This window comes from Miscanthus floridulus, chromosome 2 (genome assembly GCF_019320115.1).
Source record: "Miscanthus floridulus cultivar M001 chromosome 2, ASM1932011v1, whole genome shotgun sequence".
Lineage (NCBI taxonomy): Eukaryota > Viridiplantae > Streptophyta > Magnoliopsida > Poales > Poaceae > Miscanthus > Miscanthus floridulus.
The window spans coordinates 37,451,770-37,458,921 of NC_089581.1; the positions used below are offsets into that span (position 1 = coordinate 37,451,770).

At 42.8% G+C, this 7,152-nt stretch overlaps 1 long non-coding RNA gene across 1 annotated transcript; it reads left to right on the forward strand.

Moving 5' to 3' along the window:
- Positions 1-1,290: 1,290 nt before the first annotated feature.
- On the forward strand, positions 1,291-2,667 carry LOC136538489 (uncharacterized). Its single transcript, XR_010779357.1, has 3 exons — positions 1,291-1,441; positions 1,744-1,834; positions 2,496-2,667. It is a non-coding gene; the product is annotated as an uncharacterized lncRNA (long non-coding RNA).
- The last annotated feature ends 4,485 nt before the right edge of the window (positions 2,668-7,152 follow it).

The following is a 7,152-nucleotide window of genomic DNA, read 5'->3' on the forward strand; positions in this document are numbered from 1 at the left end:
CACCATACTACCTACATATGTCTGGCTTGTACATACATCTAATTCAACAGGCAGTGAAAGATGGATGACAGGACAACATGAGGGAATCTATGAATCAAGATCTCATAGAAAAAAATCGTCTGACTTAAGATAAGGTCACACCTACTTGAGTAAAACCTGAGCTTCTTTTCCAATTTTTACTTAGATTTGAGCTCATGCTTCTTAGAAGCCCCCGTCCTGCAGGCATTTCAACAAGAGGAATTTTTCAGAAATAAAGTGGCCATGTCCAGAGAACAAAAGTGAATATTTTTCGCACGGGTCTAATTCAAACATGGCTAAACAATGGCAGTATTGTAATCGAGAGCTACCTGAGCAGAACAATAATCAGACAGCATTACTCAAATCTAAGAACAGAGTAGTGCATGCCTAGTGACATCAGATCAAAACAGCTCAAATATTAGATCAATCAAATGGAGAAAATTATTATTGGACTGTGACTGCAAGGTCATAGCATTGCTGACTCTTGATAATGATGTCACTGTAGGGAGCTATAAATAAATTAGCTAAAGGAAGTGCAGACACCAATCTTTGTGACAAAATAAACCTACTTACACTTATGTAATTTGCAGACTATGGGTAGAACAAGTCAGTCCACCATCAATCACCAATAGTAAAAATAATAAGATATAAACACTATCAATCTTGTGGTCACAAATTCTAGCATACTAACAGAAAGTGTGGAATCACAAAATGACTTTATCCACATGGTTTATTTGCCAAATAATTCAAGTATACCTTGACTGCTATATTGATTGTTGGCAGGCATTTCCTCTCTTTTTTTATGCTTTGCAATAATATACATTTGCCAGTGCAGGCTTGTCTTATTTTTTAATTATAGATGTAATTTTTTTTAATTACTAAGAATGAATATTGATAATGGGAAGGCTTCCTTTTTGTTGGCCACAAAATATGAATATGATGTAATTAGTTTTGAACCAAGTGTAACGTGAATGACTTTTCCTATGCCTTTTTTTTGGAGGGGGCAGGAAGGATTGCCCCCCTACTGAGAGAAAACATCAAAACCAAAAGTAGCAAGATACAAGAAAAAATGAAACAAGAAAGAGATTGCACAAATGCATCTAGTCATAACTCGAAAAAAGGAAAATATGACTTCTTTGCCCAATTAATAACGAAAAGAAAATTCCTTCTTGAAGATTGCAGTACTCACCCAAAGGAGCATTATCCTACTGACCTGCTCTCATAAAAAATTTGTATTTGTGTATCCCTAACTAGTTTTATTTATGCAGTCAGCAAGCTAGATATACAAAGTGCAGAGAAGGAAATAGACAATCAACAGCTCCTACTAGAAGAAGAGAAGGTTGTAGCGACGTGTCTTGCAGCCCTGATATCTGACCTATCTGGTCCTAAAGGATGGGTGCCTATGGAAAAACTCCATTCAGAGGTTTGTCATGGAAGAAAAATCTATTTTTTTGTAGAAATTCTGGATTTTTTATCATGCATTGATACAATACAAAACAACATGGAAATATGTTGGCATATTTAATTTGACATTATTATGAACTGTTGTATTATCAATCATTACTCGATCAATGGTAAACTAAATTCAAGACTTGGCTTTGTCTTGCAAATATGTTAGATGCTGCACAATATCGTAAAATTTGTCCTTTTGTCTTGGTTAGTTGTTGCAGTGGCTGCCATAGTGTGGTAATGTTTTCTAGTCAATATTTATTATCTGCAATATAGTGACTATATGGAAGCTGCCAAGAAGCTCCAGTCTTATTTCATCAGCCTGCAGCGTGAGGATCAGCCAACTCCAGAAGAGATGCTTCGGAAGGTATATTTCACTTCATCTTCTTATATAGTTATAAGAGTGCATTAAGGAGGGTGGTTAAATTGAAGTGGGGACTGGTTACGGAGAATTACTACAAGTTTTCATTGGTAGGAGTATTCACTTTTCACATGTTTCGATGAGCCCAAATAATCTTTTGTGGTTGGCGCTATCCTTAGGAAAGCTCACTCTAAATTTCACCTATTGCTACTTGCTACAGGCAGTTTGTTACATTCAGTATAAACTTCATTACAAAGGCTCCTTGATCCTATTCTCGCATCACCTCTTTTTGTTACATAAAGATAACTATGTAACCCAGCAAAATTTGACACTGAATGTAGTGGAAATTGGAATATTTTTGTTATTTTCTGATTAACTTGTGTACTGAATAGGATGTCTTTTAACTCGAAATTAAAGTGTTTATTATTGAAAGAACTGATAGCCTGGCTGAATCCTCACTTCTAGAAAACAATGTTCCCAATGGAGTTTTCAAGTACATTCATACACCTGTGCACATGAAATTTTCATGCAATCAGTTTATGTAAAAATGCCTTGGTAGTAGTTGAGACTGAGAGAATCACATGTGCATAGTTGCCGGTCTTAATTAGGATACCTACCCACCCAATATCTCTCATCTTGTTGACATGTTTGGTTTTGCACTGCACAGGAGATTACGACAATGGAGGAAGAACTGAAGACCAAGTCTGAGCTTATTTACCGGTGGCGGCGGCGGTGGAGGACCGCCCGGTGGCGGCGGTGGTGGAGGGGAGGAGGCGGCCGCGGCGGCGGCAGTCCCGCGGTGGCGGCGGGTGACCGCCCTCCCCCGGTGGCGGCGGCTGTGGGGGACCGCCCGGTGGCGGCGGTGGTGGAGGGGAGGAGGCGGCCGCGGCGGTGGGGAGGCGCCGGCGACAGCGGGGAGGCGCTGGCGACGGCGTGGAGGGGAGGAGGCGGCCGCGGCGGTGGGGAGGCGCCTGCGTCGGCGTGGAGCGCGCGGGCGCGGGCGCGGGCGCGGGGAGGCGCGGGCGCAAGTGCGGGGGACGGCGGGGAGGCGCCAGCGCGGGGGACGGCGGCGGTGCGGCGGGGATGCGCGGGCGTGTGCGGTGTGTGTGTGTGCACGATTTGAGGGAGAAACGACTAAGTGTTGAATGCTTCTGTTTACCGAGTGCCTAGATGTACGGCACTCGGTAAACTCAAGCACCGCAGCCCAATGACATGTGGGCCTGGTACATGTTTACCGAGTGCCCAGATCTACGGCACTCGGTAAACAGAAGCACTGCAGCCCAATGACATGTGGGCCTGGTACATGTTTACCGAGTGCCCAGATCTACGGCACTCGGTAAATAGAAGCATGGCAGCCCACTGTGGCACACAGGTGGGCCGTGGCTAACCTTTACCGAGTGTTTGAGGTCACACTCGGTAAAAGTATCCATTATTTCATGCAAAACAAAAAAGAAAAAATGCCAATTTAATCCTAAAATTCACCAAACTTTCACATGAACTATTTCATGTCATCTATTTACTATCTAAAAAATTCCAAGTTCAAATCATAATGTTGAATTTCACTCTTAATAGAAATCCTACTCGTCATTGTGAATATTTAGCGTCTCTTTGGGAGATGTACCGGTTCGGCAGCGACGAATGTAAAAATACTTCCGAAACGTTATGAAAATTTTTCTATAACATAGATGTATGCTTCAATGTTAATTCTTCCAATCTCGTGATTTATCGAGTTCGATTTTAATTATTACAATTAAATTTACACGATATGTACCTAATTTTCATAAAGAATGAAAATTTTGTGAAATATAGTAAATAAATCGAAATAAACACCATATTTTGGAATGGAGTACTAAATATCATATGTGGATAGAGGAAAAAGAATGAAGGAAAAAACAAGAAATTTGGTTGAATTTTACCGAGTGTTGCGCCAATACACTCGGTAAAAGATAGTGTTTACCGAGTGTTGTGCACTTACACTCGGTAAAACTTTATTATTACCGAGTGCAAATACTTCTACACTCGGTAAACATGTCATGCCGTGACGCCGTTTGGCGCACGGTTGCTATACTAGGTGACGTGGCACCTCAATACCGAGTGGCTGTTTTTACCGAGTGCGCCCCTTCGGTAAACTTGTAGTTTTACCGAGTGTCTGAAGTTACCGAGTGTGCTGACTCGGTAAAGCAGTCTACTACCGGGTGTTTATGTTTTCCGAGTGTTGGCACTCGGTAAGTAATATTTTCCGAGTGCCTCGACTTTTGACACTCGGTAATTGTCGGGGCACTCGGTAACTACACGGTCTCCGGTAGTGTAGGGAGGAGCAAGAAAAAAAAATTGTGCCTAATCAATCTTTTCAGCGGGGATTTAGGAATTAGGACATATTTGGTTTGAGGTTTTGAGCCCAGAAAAAAACTTAATGTGAGATTATCGTATGGCTTAGTATGCCTATTCGTTTTGTTAGAAGCATTGTTAAAGTTCCCACATGCTTCTTTAGGCCTCTGAGCCTCAGGTGGACTTTCTAATTTCTTGAACTAATATTCATTGTAAATGTTTAAAGGTTACTACAATAACAACTCTTAAAGCTTAATTTGAATTTCAATATTTAATAAATACGGAATGAAAATGGATCTATCCCACCTAAAAATAGGATTTCGCAAAAGTAGACAAAAAGCACCTCATCCACTTCATCTCGTTCCACACTATAGAAATGGACAGGATAAACATAGAAAACGCCATGTCCGCTTGAACTTATCATCCTGGCTTATGAGACATGGTACAATATTTTCTCTCACAATAAATCAGATTTAGCTGGCTTATCAGCCACATAACCCATCAGCCAAACAGCTAGGAGTATGCATTTGTTATTGCTGCTCATTCTTGCCTTCTGCTGCTCTTGTTGATACCACCGTGTATGTTATTGCTGCTGCTCTTGTTGATACCACCGTGTATGGTATGACATGAGCAAAAATAGTAGACGTATACTCCGGCCGTGTAGGGAGTATGCATGAACGGATCGTGGTCTCGCCCTTCATTCATGGTTGAGCAAAGATAGCAGCATTAACTGCACAATTGGCTGCTCAATGAATAACTCGATCGATACATTTTCTCAAAAATCCATTTGTCCTTACTTCCACGGACAAAAGAAAAAGGAAAATTTTGCTGCAGGACACCACTAAAATGCATAATATGTTGATGGACACCGCCCGAATGAGAATTTGCCCAAATACACCACAAATTTGTGGTTCTTTGACCAGACACACCGCACTGATTATTTTAATCATTTCTTAGATCCGCGGAGAGATAAGGTGGGTGAAATGACTTTTTTGCCCTCGTCTTCAACCTCTGGCTGGTCACTGTTTTTCAGTATTTTGTCGACACATTAGCTTAACTGCAGAATGAAAAATAAGAGAACAGTACTGCATAAGGCGGCAGCGATGTGTCACAGCAAAAATCAGTGACCAGCCGGAAGTTGAAGACAAGGGCAAAAAAGTCATTTCAGCCACCTTCTCTCTCCATAAATATGATAAATGATTAAAATAATCGGTGCGGTGTGTCTGGGCAAAGAACCACGAATTTGCGGTGTCTTTGGGCAAATTCTCGTTCTGACTGTGTCCATCAGCATATTATGTATTTTAGCAGTGTCCTGCAACAAAATTTCCCAAAGAAAAAAATGTTAACTGTATCTATAACACTACCACACAACTAATAATTTTTTACAAGTGTCTCCTACTTTTTCCTAAGAAATTGTTTACTTAGCAGATCATTTCTAACTAAGGCCCGGGAGCACGGTTCTTACGCACCACCCTTAAAAACATATTTATCTTTAGAGATAAACGATTTAAGATACCTATTCCTAAAAATATAATTTCTAGGGGTGGTTGTTTATGTCAACCGTCGCTGAAAATGGATGATCTCTAGGCTAGTCATCAATCACCACAAGAAATTGATTTTTAGAGATGGTTGACTAAGTCAACTGCCCTAAAAAATTCAAGTAACATCGGATGGAGACATATCTTATAATCAAAGTTGTAGTGCTCGACTAGATCTAAAATTTTGTAGTTGATTTTTTTTATTTAAGATTGTTTAGAAGTCAAAATACTTAATACAAGATTCGTACATGTTAATACTATGTGGAAATTTTTATGAATCCTATGTTTATGAGTATACAAGATTAGCAACGCATCTTTGATCACAGATAAAACCAGAAAATTCGCCCTCACAAGCTCTGTTTTTTATAGGGAGTCAGAGCGGAGAGAAACTCTACCGAACAAACCTCCCCCCCGGTCGTCGTGAAAAATTGGCCGTGAAAGATTTTCAGCATCGAATCAACGCCGGGTTCCATGAGCCGTGGGCTGGATCGGGAGGCCCGTGACCGACCCAAGGGCCAAGGGTCCGCTGGGCTCAGCCTGGGTAGTTGGCTGAGCCCTGTCCAGGTCCCGGGGACAGCGAGCCAGCATTTCGCCTTGCCCGGACGCACGGCATAATTATCCACTGCCCCGCCTCGGTACCCGCGTCCCAGTAAAGTGACTGGGAGGGTGGGCTCCACCCTGACGGCGTCGGGCCTGTCCGTTTCCACCCGACATGGGGTATCAGCAGCGGGCAACAGTAGAAAAAAAAGGACTTTCTGCTGCTGCTGCCACTCCACGCTTTTACTACCACCGCCTGTGCACGTAAATGCGAGCTCAGACGATCTTGTAGACCGTTTTTTCATCTCTACTGACCGATCAAAATTATATAGCTCTCCTCAGAAAAACCAAAATTATACTAGCTCTTCTTAGAAAAACGTCTCTATTGGGGGCCTTTAACTATTATGCACCTAGAAAAATATACACAGAATTTCATCTCCATTAAAATTAAGAGCTAATAAAACACCAAAACTCAGTTGATGGAGCAGCTGCGCCAGGTGAGAATTGAGCCCGCTCGCCTTCTTGCTCCTGCTGCATTTTTTAGTTGTATGATGAGAAATTACATGTCGGATACCGTGAGAAGGGGTACCCTAAGCAAGATCCAAAAAAACGACTGCTTAGACTTCGTAAAGATCGAAACCTGCTAAACGCTGCTGGCCTCGGCCGATTCTCCAACTCGCCCGAGGCCCCATCGCCGCGAGCCTCGGCCGATTCCCCGCCAAAGGCCTCGGCCGGGCCACCGACCCTCTGTCTCGCGCAAGGCGGGCTCGGCAGCACTCCGCTACCTCTCCCTCCTCCCGTCCCTCTGGCAAAACGTCGTGTCACATCAATTCAGCCAACTGCTGCCCCTGACAGCCGCACGCCCGGCACGGTACAACAGGATGGCCGATGGGACAGGAGGCAGGACTGGGCAGGGGTTAC